Source organism: Balaenoptera physalus (assembly GCF_965194825.1).
Source record: "Balaenoptera physalus genome assembly, chromosome: 1".
Lineage (NCBI taxonomy): Eukaryota > Metazoa > Chordata > Mammalia > Artiodactyla > Balaenopteridae > Balaenoptera > Balaenoptera physalus.
This window is the reverse complement of record NC_138882.1, coordinates 8,333,049-8,347,756: the sequence shown is the minus strand read 5'-3', so window position 1 is coordinate 8,347,756 and position 14,708 is coordinate 8,333,049. Positions and strand designations below refer to the sequence as shown.

Sequence of the window (14,708 nt, the reverse complement as noted above, 5' to 3'; positions counted from 1 at the left end):
CCGTTCTAGTGAATTATCAAACCTGAAGGTATATGCAACCTCTGAATTTGTATTCAGTTGGTGAGAAGTGCCTGTGGCCTGGAGATCCCCAAACTTGTGGCTGTCATTAGTAGTGAGGATGGTCTTTTGGAAACTGTGCCTTTAAACTTGTGGAATCTACTAACTCTGGGTGGTTAGCATAAGAATTTCATTGCACAATTGCAGCTTTAAAATCTATCATCAGGCAAACAAGGTTATGGAGTCAGACTCCTTATTATACATGTGAATATCCAATTGACCCATTGCTTATTAAAAGGACTGTCATTTCCACATGACACTGCAGTGTGACCTTTGCCATAATTTAGGTCATTGTATATGTGTGATTCATTTCTGCACATTCAGGTGCCTTCCATTCATCTGTATGTTCTTATATCAAAAACGATCTAAATTACCATAGCCTTGTAATAAATCTTGATACCTGGTGGTCCAAGTTACCACTTTTTTTCTTCAAAAATTGACTTTGCTAAGTTGGTCAGTTGTATTTCAATATATGTTTTAGAATCAGCTTATCAATAGTCACAAAAAATAAGACTTGGAGTTGTGGTCGGGGTTGTGTTGAATCTATAGAATAATTGGGGAAATTTTTTTATATTACAGTACTAATTCTTCCTTCAGTGACTATGGTATAATCTTAATTTGTTAAGGTTTTATTTATTTTTCTCAATATTTTTATATTTAAGTACAGATATTTTAAACATATTACACATTCATTCCTAATATTTGCTATAGTTTGATGTTATCACTGATGATTTTAAAATTCCATGTTCTATTCATTTATTGGTGATATTGATATGATTTTACTGTGATCTGTAAAATATCCTAGTTTCAAAATTTGAAATTTGTTGTGACTTATTTTATAACCAAGTATATGATCTTTTGGGGTAAAATTTTAAAAGTACACATAAAAATAATGTGTGTTCTTAGGTTTAATGTTTTCCTTCTTTTTACAATAACATAGTAACCCATTAATTAAACCACTTCTATTCCATTTAGTGTGATATTTAGATTTTTTTTAACAAGGCCCCATCTAAATGCTTAGACTGTCATGGGATTATTTCACACTTAAAATTTCAAATTATTGCTAGTTTTTTCCCACTTGTATTTTAAGAATATTCATTTGTTTTTAAAGATTTATTATAAAATTTCAGGTATTTTACAACTATCCATTGATATTTATATGTGTACTATATTGATATAAATATACCATATTCACTTTATTATATACTGTCAACTTATTGTACTCTAGTTCTCTCTTTCCATCAGCAAAGCTTAGAAAAATATACTTTAAATATGTTGTGAAATTCATTATTCTACTTAGTTTCTACTGTGATATTTATGTTCTGCTTGAACTTTTTAGTTGGATTCTTTTTTTCAGTTGTGAGTCATATGTCCTCACTGTCTCTGAAAACTTTGTAGATTATTTAAGCTAAGAAATTTTATGAGGCTAAGATTCATATTAATAGCCTTCCTATCATTCCTGTCTATAATTCAATAGTGAAATTCATTTAGTCTGAGGGATAAAGTTTTTAATGTTTCTTTTAAATTAATTTTACTTGAAATATTACTTGTATACACAGACTAGACAAAATATCTCAAAGTGCAACTTTGTCAAATCTTATCATTTTGTCAGGTTTGCTCCAAATATTATTTTGTTATCATTTTAAGCAAAAATAACTTACATGTAAAAGAGATTTTTATGTATTTCTCCACAACCTATTCACCTTCTTCTTTCTCCAGAGGTAAAACTGATAATGAATTTAGAAATTCTTAAACAGAGAGATTGAAAAATGTTTTTCTTGTGATAAAAGATGAAATAAATATCTACTTCTGTAAATATAATTTTATATTCAACAAAGGTTTTTTGCATTTTACCAGTCTTGATGCATATAGTATCTGTATATAGATTTGAATTTCTTTAATATATTTCTATATATACATGTATATAAATACATATATTTCTAGTGTTTATTTTATATACAAGTTATGTGTCATCTGATATTTAGATAAGTACATATATGTGTATATATATTCAGATATATATGTATTCTTAAATTATACATATATGTAAATATTTAGTATTCATTTCCAATTTAATGTACATTTAAGATATTTCAAATATGGCTATACTAAATAATCCTATTTGAAAAATATTTTTATATTCTTGAGACATATGCACATACCTTTCTAGAATATTTCCTTATGAGAGAATTGCTAAATCTTGAGGAATATTATGTCACATGAAGTTTAAAATGTGTTCTGAATGGCTTGTATAATTTATTGTCTTCTATTAGAAATCCTTTATTATAGTAAATCTATAAAATATTTTCATATATTTTATATAATCAAATAACACTTTCATGTATTTTGATATTTGAGATATATATTTTCAGTATGAATATCAGAAAATAATTAATGAGGAATAATTTATGGAAAATTTGTTTTCTGGAATTCATATATGTGTATGATATTAGTTAGAATACTCAATTTCAAAGTACCATTTACTTAATATTTCATTGTTGTCCAATCCCTATCATAAGCCAAGATGGTACCAAGGACACTGAGCCTTTCGGTTGTGAATTAGAGTGACACTGGCTCTGTTTTGAGGAGCTTTCATAGGTGCAAGAGACCCACATACACCTGGAACATTGCCAAAGGCTCTGACACCAACGTTAAATGAGCTGATGCAACTTGCCTACTACTTGGATATTTCTGCGCCAGAAACTCAGACCAAGGTACATATGCTCATAATATCGTGTATTAAACTGAAATTTCTCTTAAGGTGATGAAAGAGGGCATTCCACTGAGCCCAAAGGCAATCTTGTTGCTCTTACAAAAAACAACAGCAAAAATGTTAATTAAAATAAGACTTCTACAGTCAGATTTTAGTTCCATATGTACTTGAAACGTTTTTATTTTTGTGTGTGTATTGGATTTTCAATATGTTATATAAAGCCTATTAATTTCAGCCCCTTCTAAGGCTTTGCTAGTCATGATCTGTCAACTACCAAAATAGTGATTTACTGAATAGTTTTCTTATAATGACTGTGGATATATAAAATTTTGTTTTTTCTCTACATATTTGAGAGTATGTAATTATATCCATCTACCAAAAAGTTAATTATTATATCCTCCTGATGTCTTTTTTTATTTTATGATTACACAGTATCTCTCTCTTAATCATCAATTATTATTTCTTTCTTAAGGTATGGTATGAATTTATTGTACCTATTTTCTTTATATGTATATATCTACCCAAGATATATTTTAGCTTTTTATTTTCAGAAATTTTAATTTTCTTGTTAAGAGCTGACAAATGGAGTTCTACTTTTAGCCAAGATGTAGAAAGAGCTAGATACTAGGTTTACCCTCTAGCATGAAGCAACTAAAAGGCCACACAAAACATAACAATGATTTTAAGACATTGGACATAAGACAGACAATGCAGGATAATGATACCTGCAGGTGGGGAAACAAACAAACAAGTTGAAACCTCTGTTTGCCCCAGTACTGCCTGGAAAGAGTTTTTAGGCCACAGCAGAGGTAGAGAGAACTCTGGTGGAGCATAGTGCTTCACTGAGTGGAGAAGTGGATTTGGGGAGAAAGAGAAGAGCAAGGCAGTTAGAGATTTCAGGGTGGGCAACTAAATTGAAGAGAGCTACACTGAGCAGGAGCTTTGAAAAATTACAAAGTGTCCCCATTAAGTCAGTAGTCTCAAAACAGCTTTTTCATCATTCCATCTCCAGAGGTAGTCAGACTGTTGTATACGGTTAAATAATTAAGGCTTTACCACTTGATATACAGGACTAAGTAAGAGTAAATCCTGCATCTTACTAATTTGACAAGAAAATACTGGAGATCATCCAAGAGGGCAGAGTACAAAGACCCTGAGCTCACATCCTCTCACAAGCAGACCAAAACCACAACCATCTGCAGAACAACCATGACTGAAACCTAACAGAGATCTTCTACAACTAAAGACATAAAGAAGGAACCACAATGAGACAGGTAAGAGGGGTAGACTCACAATATAGTCAAGTCCCATACCCTCGGGTGGGTGGGCCACAAACTGGAGAATAATTATACTACAGAGGTTCTCCCCCAGGAGTGACAGTTCTGAGACCCATGTCAGGTGCCCTAGCCCAGGGGTCCTGCACTGGGAAGATGAGCCCCCATAGCATTTGGCTTTGAAGCCTAGTGGGGCTTAATTTTGAGAGTCCCAAAGAATCGTGGGAAACAGTGTCTTCACTCCTAAAGGGTGCACACAAAACATCATGTGTACCAGGACCGAGGGAAAAAGCATTAATTTGATAGGAGCCTGGGCCAGACTTACCTGCTGGTCATGGAGAGTCTCCTGGAGAGTTGGGGGTGGGTGACTGCAGTTCACCCTGGGGACACAGACACTGGCAGCAGCCACATTTGGGAGCTTGTTCTACCACATGAAAGCCAGTATTGGCAGGTGCCATTGTGTGGGATCCTAAAGACTTCCTGAGCCCACAGGCACATCTAAACATGTCTCTATGCATGGCCTTGCCCCCCAGAGGACCAAGACCAAGCTCTGCCCACCAATGGGCAGGTACCAGCCCTGACCTCCAGGAAGGCTGCACCAGCCTCCAGACCAGTCTAACCAACCAGAGGGCAGACACCAGATGCAAGAAACTCAGTCCTATAGCCTATAGACCCAGGCTACGTACAGCAGGCCCAGCCCTACTCTGGGACCAGCTGAGCCTCAGCCCTGACAACTACCAGGCCAACACAAGCTTTGGGTCACCATATCCAAATGTGTCAGGAACCAGCTCCCCACCACAGCAATCTGACACCAGCTCAGGGATCACTGGGCCCTGCAGGCAGACTCTAGGACCTGGCTCTGCCTGCCAATAGTCTGGCACTAGCCTCAGTACTTGGCTTCAGTCAGTCACCAATGGAGCAGGAAACAGCACCAGAGTCTCAGGACCCTGACTCCTCCCAGCAGTGAGGCAGCACTAGCGCCAGTGTCCCCTGGCATTCTGCAGTCAGCCACTTCAGGACCAGACCCCACTAACCAACAAACAAACAGCATCCACACAAGGAAGGGTTGGGCAACCAAACGGGCCAGGGGCAAACCAAGCCTACCAGAAGCCCACATAGTCATCCCACCACAACAGAAGGACCCATGAAGACCTCTTAAAGGGAATCCCCAGAGCATATAGCTTGGGTAATGAGAGGAATGCACTGCACAGACACATAGGAAGACACTTCTCCAAGATTGTGAAACATAACTAACCTACTACATACATAAAAATACCAATAGCAACTTAGATAAAATGAGGCAGCAGAAGAACAAGTTCAAGAAGAGGAAACAAGATAAAACCCAAGAAGAACTAAGTGAAGTGGAGATAGATAGGTAATCTACCTGAGAAAGAATTTAGAGTAATGATTGTAAAGATGGTGAAAGAACTCAGGAGAAGAATGGATGCACAGAACAAAGAGAAAATATAAAGAACAACCAAAGAGAGAGATCAAGAATACAATAACTGAAATGAAAAATACACTAAAAGGAAACAATAGCAGACTAAATGATACAGAGAATGGATCAGTGAGCTGGAAGACAGAGTAGTGGAAATCACTGCCACTGAACACAAAAAACAAAAAAGAATGAAAAGAAATGAGGACAATGTAAGGGATCTCTGAAACATCAAGTGTACTAATATTTGCATTATATGGGTCCCAGAAGGAGAAGAGAAGGAGAAAGGAGCTGAGAACATATTTGAAAACATAATAGCTGAAAACTTCCCAACTTGGGGAAGGAAACAGTCACCCAATTCCAGGAAGTGTGGAGAGTCCCATATAGAATGAATCTAAAGAGGAACACAGCAAGACACCTTGTAATTAAGATGATAAAAATTAAAGATAAATTGAGAATATTAAAAGCAACAAGGGTAAAGCAACAAATAACATACAAGGGAATTCCCATGAGGCTATCAGCTGATTTTTTTCTGCAGAAACTCTGCAGGCCAGAAGGGAGTGGCACCAAATATTCAAAGTGATGAAAGGGAAAAAACCTACAAACAAGAATAATCTACCCAGCGAGGCTCTCCCTCAGATTTGATGGAGAGATCAAAATCTTTACAGCAAGCAAAAGCTAAAAAAGTTCAGCACCACTAAACCATCTTTACAACAAATGTTAATGGAAATCCTCTAGGCAAAAAAGAAAAGGCCACAACTAGAAACAAGAAAATTATGAAATGAAAAGGCTTACTGGTAGAGGCAAACATACAGTAAAGGTAGGAAATCATTCACACACAAAATTAGAAGGGAGGTTAAAAGACAAAAGTAGTAAAATCAAATATATCAACAATAAGCAGTTAAGAGATACACAGAACAATTAGATGTAAAATATATCAGAAACAGTAATCATGAGGGGAGGAGAGTACAAATGCAGAGTTTTTAATATATATTTGAAATTAAGAGCACAACAACTTAACCATATATATTTTAAAAACCTCATGGTAACCACAAACCAAAAATCTATAATAGATGTACACACAAAAAAGAAAAACAATCCATATATAACACAAAAGGTAGTCATCAAATCCCAAGAGAAGAGGATAAAAGGAGAAGAAAGGGAAAAAAATACCTACAAAACAATTAACAAACTGGAAATAAGAACACACATATCGATAATTACCTTAAATGTAAATGAACTAAATGTTCCAACCAAAAGACATAGAGTGGCGGAATGGATACAAAAACAAGACCCATATATATGCTACCTACCAGAGACTCACTTCAGATCTAGAGACACACACAAACTGAAAGTGAGGGGATGAAAAAAGGTATTCCATGCAAATGGAAATCAAAAGAAAGCCATAGTAGCAAGACTAGTATCAGATAAAATAGACTTTAAAATAAAGACAAGAGACTAAGAAGGATACTACATAGGATAGGATCAAGGGAGCATTCCAAGAAGAAGATATAACAAATGTAAATATATATTCACCCAACATAGGAGCACCTCAATATGTAGGGCAAATATTAATGGACAGAACAGGAGACATGGACAGTAACACAATAATACTAGGAGAATTTAGCACCCCACTTGCATCAATGGACAGCTCATCTAGACAGAAAATCAATAAGAAAACACAGGACTTAAATGACACATTAGACCAGATGGACTTAATTGATATATATAGAGAGAGCATTCCATCCAAAGCAGCAGAATACACATTCTTTTCAAGCACACATGGAATATTCTACAGGATAGATCACATGCTAGGCCAAAGAACAAGCCTTGGTAAATTTAAGGAAACATATCATATCAAGCAACTTTTATGACCACAGTACTATGAGACTAGAAGCTAACTACGAGGGGAAAAAAACTGCAAAAAACACAAACATGTGGAGGCTATACAATATGCTACTAAACAACCAATGGATCACTGAAGAGATCAAAGAGGAAATCAAAAAATACCTAGAGGCAAGTGCAAACAAAAACAGGACAGTCCAAAACCTATGGGACACAGCAAAAGCAGTTCTAAGAGGGAAGTTTATAGTGATACAAGCTTACCTCAGGAAACAAGAAAAATCTCAAATAAACAAACTAACCATACACCTAAAGGAACTAGAGAAAGAAGACCAAACAAAACCCAAAGTTAGTAGAAGGAAAGAAATCATAAATAGCAGAGCAGAAATAAAAGAAATAGAAACTAAAAAAAACAATTAAAAAGATCAATGAAACTAAAAGCTGGTTCTTTGAAAATATAAACAAAATTGATAAACCTTTAGCCACACTCATCAAGAAAAAAGGGAGACGGCCCAAATCAATAAAATTACAAATGAAAAGGGAGAAATGACAACTGACACCACAGAAATAAAGGATCATAAGAAACTACTGCAAAAAATATATATGCCGATAAAATGGACAACCTAGATGAAATGGACAAATTCTTAGAAAGGTGCAATCTCTCAAGACTGAACAAGGAAGATAGAAAATATGATGAATAATGAAATTGAATCAGTAATTTAAAAACTCCCAGCAAACATCCAGGAACATATGACTTAACAGGTGAATTTTATCAAACATTTAGAGAAGAGTTAACATGTGTCCTTTTGAAATCATTCCAAAAAATTGCAGAGCAAGGAACACTTCCAAACTCATTCTATGAGGCCATCTATCACCCAGATACTACAACCAAAGACATCACACAAATAAAGAAAATTAGAGGCCAATATTGCTGATGAACATAGAAGCAAAAATCCTAAACAACATACAAGCAAATCAAATCCAACAATACATTTTAAGGACCATGCACCATGGTCAAGTGGAATTTATCACAGGGATGCAAGAATTTTTCAATATCTGCAAATCAATCAATGTGATACACCAAATTAACAAGTTGAAGGATAAAAAACAAATGATCATCTCAATAGATGCAGAAAAAGATTTTGAAAAAATTCATCATCCATGTATCTTAAAAACTCTCCAGAAAGTGGGCATAGAGGGAACCTACCTCAACATAATAAAGGCCATATATGAAAAACCCACATCTAACATCTTACTCGATAGTAAAAAGCTGAAAGCACTTACTCTTAGATCAGGAACAAGACAAGCATGTTCACTTTCACCACTTTTATTCAACATAGCTTTGGGTGTCCTAGCCACAGCAAGCAGAGAAGAAAAAGAAATAAAAGGAATTCAAATTGGAAAGGAAGAAGTAAAACTGTCACTGTCTGCAGGTGACAGGATACTATATAGAGAAGACCTAAAGACACTACCAGAAAGCTAGTAGAGCTCATCACTGAATTTGGTAAAGGTGCAGGATAAAAAATTAATGTACAGAAATCTGTTGCATTTCTACACACTAACAACAAACTATCAGAAAGAAATTAAGGAAACAATCCCATTTACTACCACATCAGAAAGAATAAAATACCTAGGAATAAACCTATAAATAAAAGAAATATAAACTAAAAAAAAAAACAAAAAGATCAGTGAAACTATTTGAAAGCTGGTTCTCCTATATAATACAGATATATTTTATGTAGACCTATGTTAAAATCGCATCAAAGTGGTTGTTTTCAAAAGGAAGCCTACTAATCAATATTGTGTGAAGCACATCTCCTCTAAGTAGGAAATATTCCTGAGAAGATAAGTTTTAACTCAGTTAGCTGAGTGGTTGTTTTATGACCCAATCAATAATTTCAAATCATCCATTCAAATCAATTAAAATATAATTATGCACTGGTGAATTCTTGCATTTCTGATGCATTTGCTTAATTTAAAAGAGCATGCAATTCCATAAAGGTCATGGGCTAGATAAAATATCATTGTTGTCATGGAAAGAACTGACATATATACCATTTAACAGAACTTTAAAAATAAATACAAGATTCCGAATCTCACAGAAGCATAAAGCTCTCTAGCTGTTCAGGAACTCCATACCAACCCGTCCCCACCCCCTCTCTCCATTTGGATATAATGAAAGGAAAGCATTTTGGAAGAATATTTAACTAAGTGGAATCTCATCAGGAAGCACTTCAAAGAAGTGCTTTTTAATGTTCAAACATAAATGTACTTTGATGACCTTTCCTTTTATCAAGCACACTATTAAAATGCTTTCCTAATACTTCCTTCTCCCAAAGCCCAGGCTGGTTAATCATATGATCTCTTTGAATAACCTTTGATCCTACCAGGTGATTAAAAGCAAATTTGAAAAGAATGCACAAGACATTGATGCAGGTTTGACCTTGGTAAAGTTATAAACTAAGTATTGTCTTCAAATACTCCCGCATCTAAATGTCATTTTCTCCTTTATCAATTTTCCTTTTATTACTTATGCTTTTCCTCACTTGTGTCTTTTGCAAACCTGCTGTAGCTGTCTACAAAGATAACCTACCTCAGAAAATGTGAAATTTGTAAGAACACAGATCTTTTAGATAACCTATACTCAAATTCTTACTTCATGCATCGTACTGGGGTTAGCTGGAGCTAGTCCCTTTCTGAACTTCAATTTACTTATATGCAAAGTAGGAAAAAAATCTGATGCCACACAAAATTTAGTTGGAATCAACTAATACTGCATGTTGATTTTTCCTTTACATAAAATATGCTATACAGATCAGAATCAAGATGGCACAGTAGTAGGATGTGGAACTCACCTCTTCCCACAAATACATCAAAAATATATCTACAAATGGAAAAATTCTCACAGAACACCTACTGAACACTAGCAGAAGCCCTCAAATGCCTGAAAGGACAAGAAAGGTCTCCACATAACTCGGTAGTATGAAAGGGAAAAAAAAGAGGAAGCAAAATAGGTCCTGTACCCCTGGGAGGGAGCTGAAGGAAAGGAGAGGTTCCCGCACCCAGGGAAGTCCCCTCACCAGTGGGGAGATAATCTGGGACAGAAAAGAAGCTTCAGAGGCTCAGCAGAGAGTGCAACAAACAGTTAGTGGCAGACAGGACAGAGAGAGACCTCTACAGATGGTCCCTGCCACTGCCTTGCATAACTCAGCCTGAGACGCATATCCGCAAGTATGGGCAGGGGCTGGTGCTGGAACATGGGGTTTAGAGGACAGACCAAGGAGGCGACTGCTGTTGGCTGTGTGGAGACAGCCTGAAGGGGCTGGAGTGTGGGGCGTAGCAACCAGGAGCGTTCATGGAAGAAACCCAGGCCGCCGTAGAAGCTAAGCATCATTGTTAAGTGGCCTGTGAAGGGAGGGTCGGGGCTGCCATTGCAGCCTCTTTCCTCACCCCTGGCTCCTGCCTCTGTGGGCTCCAGGAGAGGCTCCCGCACAGGCAGGCTCACGTGCCTGGTGAGCTTCAGCCCCCTACCCACCCGGCAGGCTTTCTCACTCTGGCTGTTGCCTTGGTGGCCCTGGTAGCAGATGCCAGTGGGTTGCCAACATGCAGAGTTAGGGCTGAAATCACAGCTGAGGCTCAGGGGCCTTGCAGCTTAGGAAGCAGAGCTGAAATCTCTCCCTGTGGCTGTGCAAACCACATATTTACACCTCTGTTGCTGTAAATTCAGCACCTGCAGAACATCTAAATGGACAACTGGTTCTCCCACAGCTGGGATGAGTCTGGCCTTAGTAGCTGTGGGTTTTGTGGGCATGTACACATGGGGGCTGAGCCAGGGTCTGAGCTGCCTCAGAGCTCCCACAGTGGGTTCAGGTGCATGACTACTGCAGTCCTGGGAACTGACTTCAGTGGATCTGCACTGGTGGCCTTGTGAAAACAAAGCCTGAGAGGCACCAGGCCAATTGCTGGCATACCCATGGTTGAGGTGGGGCTGAGGGCAGTGCCAGCAACAGTGGACTTTGTGAGCCCGCACAATGGTTGAAAGGTGACGCAACAGAGCACACTCACAGGTGAACAGCACCAGTGGAGGAATACTCAGTGGCTTCCCTCCAGGGGGAACACTCCACTCCCACCTACCTCACGCCTCACACCACAGATCAGAAGCACAGCTCAGGAATGGAGCTGGGGCTTCTACTCCAACAACAAGAGAGCAGACCCTGCCCTGGAAAGGGCAGTGACAACCACAGAGCAAAGAGGAGGCCCTGCTCAATATCCAGTGCAGGCTCTGGTCACCACAACATCAGTCACACCTCCTATCAAAGGGATAATGGCCAGCATACACTGAGGGAAGAGGTGGCAGGCAGCCTTACTAAAAACAGCCCTTACACCAACAAATATGAAACCCACGCAGGCTACACAGGATGTTCCCACATAAAAGTAAGCCTCCAAGACCACAGTAGGTAATTCTTTCTCCTAAACTCATAGAGCAAGAGAAATATAAGTAAAATGAAGAAGCAGAGGAACCACTCCCAATTAACAGACCAAGAGAATTCCCCTGAAAGAATAAAGAGACTTCTTCATTCTAATAGACACTGAGTTCAAAAAGGAGATAATGAAAATACTGAAGGAATTAAGAACTATTGATAGAAATGCAGAGTGCTATAAAAAGGAACTAGAAACTATAAGGAGGAGCCAAGAAAAATTAGAGAATTTATTTGAAGAGATGAAAGCTGAACTAAAGGCAAAGAATAGCAGAATGAATAACGCAGAAGAATGAATAAGTGATGTGAAAGATAAAATAATGGAAATCACCCAATTCGAAAAGCAGACAGAAACCCAAATAAAATAAAAAATGAAGGCAATGTAAGAGATCTATGGGATAATATAAAGTGTGCCAATCTATGTATAATAGGGATCACAGAAAGAGAAGAAAGAGAAAGGGGATTGAAAATGTATTTGAAGAAATTATGGCTGAAAACTTCACAAACCTAATGAAAGAAACAGATACCCAGATACAGGAAGCACAGAGGGCCCTGAACAAGATAAAGCCAAACAGACTTACACCAAGACATATTAAAATTAAAATGGCAAAAGTTAAAGAGAAAGTTCTAAAGGTAGCAGGAGAAAAACAGAGTTAATTACAAGGGAACCCCCATAATGCTATCAGCTGATTTCTCTACAGAAACGTTGTGGGCCAGAAGCAAGTGGTGGGATATATTGAAAGTCCTGAAAGGGAAAAATTTGCAATCTAGGATACTCTACCCAGCAAGATTATCATTTCAAATAGGAGAGATTAAGAATTTCTCAGACAAACAAAAACTAAAAGAATACAGCAATACTAAACTATCCTAAAGGAAATATTGAGAGGTCTTCTCTAAATAGAAAAGAGGTAAGGATCTATAGGAAAGAGAAGATCACAATTGGAAAGTAAATCACTTAAATAAGACAGTACACAGATTAATTTAAAAAATCAAAAAATTTCTGTGAAAGAGATAATAACCACAATGAACAGCAAAAGGATGAACATGAAGATGAAAAAGTGGCCATCAAAATCATAAAATGTAAGGAAGGAGAATAAGAAAATGTAGATTTTTTTTTCCCTAGAATGTGTTTGAGCTGATATGACTACCAGTCTAAAGCAAGTAGATACAGGAAGGGGTTAACATACTTAAAATAGAGGATAACCACAAATCGAAAACATACAATAGATTAACAGAAAAAACAAAAAGAAGAGAAAACAAGCATAATACAAAAGAAAATTCATCAATCAAACCACAAAGGAAAAAACAAAAAGAAAAAGAGGTACAAAGAATAAATATAAAATCAACAGGAAAACAAGGTTTAAAATGGCAATAAATACATACCTGTTAATAATTACTTTAAATACCAATGGAATAAATGCTCCAATCAAAAGACACAGAGTGGCAGATTGGATAAAAAAAAAAAAAAAGAGCCTACAATATGCTGCCTACAAGAGACCCACTTTAGGGCAAAGGACACTCATGGATTGAAAGTGAGGGGGTGAAAAAAATATTTCATGCTAACAGAAATACAAGAAAGCAGGGGTTGTGATACTCACATTAGACAAAATAGACCTTAAAACAAAGGCTATATAAAAGATAAAGAAGGACACTGTATAATGAAAAAGGATCAATACAAGGAGAGAATATTACACTTGTCAAGAAGGACACTGTATAATGAAAAAGGACCAATACAAGGAGAGAATATTACACTTGTCAACATATATGCACCTTATATAAGAGCACCCAAATACATAAAATGAGTACTAACAGACATAAAGGGAGAAATTGATAAGAATACAATAATAGAAGGAGATTTTAATAAGCCACTCACATCAATGGACAGGTCTTTGAGAAAGAAAATCAATAAGGCAACAGTGATCCTAAATGATACAATAGAACAGTTAGACTTAATTGATATATTTTGGACATTACATTCAAAATAAGCAGAATACATATTCTTTTCAAGTGCACATGGAAAATTCTCTAAGATTAACCACGTACTTGGGCACAAAACAAGTCTCAACAAATTTAAGAGTTTAGAAATTATTTCAAGCATCTTTTCTGACCACAACACATGAAACTAGAAATCAACCACAGACAAAGAAAAAATGACCAAACTTAGAATTAAATGTATAACTAAGGCATTATTATTTCAAGAATTGTCAGCAGAGCCCTGTGGAGTCTTCTTAATCAGAAAAATTCTCAAAATATTCCTCTTTTCTGTTCCTAATGAAAAATGAAATACAATCTCAGAGTTTCATGTTTGTGATGACTGAGATGTAATTCCCTGTAACCAAATGAGTAATTAAACCAACATTTAGTATTCATAAAATATTAACTTATCCATAATTTCCTGGAAACCTCTACTCAGTAGTCTAATAAATAATATACATGACAAACAATGGCTGGCTAAGCTGCAAAGCTTCTTCTATATGAAGCACAAGTTTCAATTGTGGGCAACCTTTTTGGAAATATATTTCTCATTGGTTATTCATGGTTTTCTGGTTATGACATGGTTATGGTTTTCAACTGTGGTCATTTTTCCTTTATTTTTTAAAATTTTTATTTATTTATTTATTTTGAAGTACACTTACAATATATTAGTTTCAGACGTACAGCATAATGATCTGATATTTCTATAAATTATTCTACATATAAAGTTATAAAATATTGGCAATATTCCCTGTCTTGCTTTATATTTATTAGTTGGTCTTAGTTTTGTTTCATTATCATTAGTATACTTTGTTATAGATGTTTGGTTAACTGTACATGTTATAGTGATATTTGTAACGGTATTATTTGACTTAACCAAAAACAAGCTTTTAATATGAATAAATAAGTATGATACATGCAAAAATATTAATCAC

The 14,708-nt window shown here is 36.3% G+C and overlaps 1 long non-coding RNA gene across 1 annotated transcript in view; it reads left to right on the top strand.

Annotated features, from left to right (window-relative positions):
- Positions 1-1,016: 1,016 nt before the first annotated feature.
- LOC309644649 overlaps positions 1,017-14,708 on the top strand; it is a 29,095-nt gene continuing 15,403 nt past the window's right edge. Inside the window, exon 1 of the long non-coding RNA XR_014254536.1 lies at positions 1,017-4,044. This is a non-coding gene — a long non-coding RNA (uncharacterized lncRNA). The remainder of the gene's footprint in view (positions 4,045-14,708) is intronic.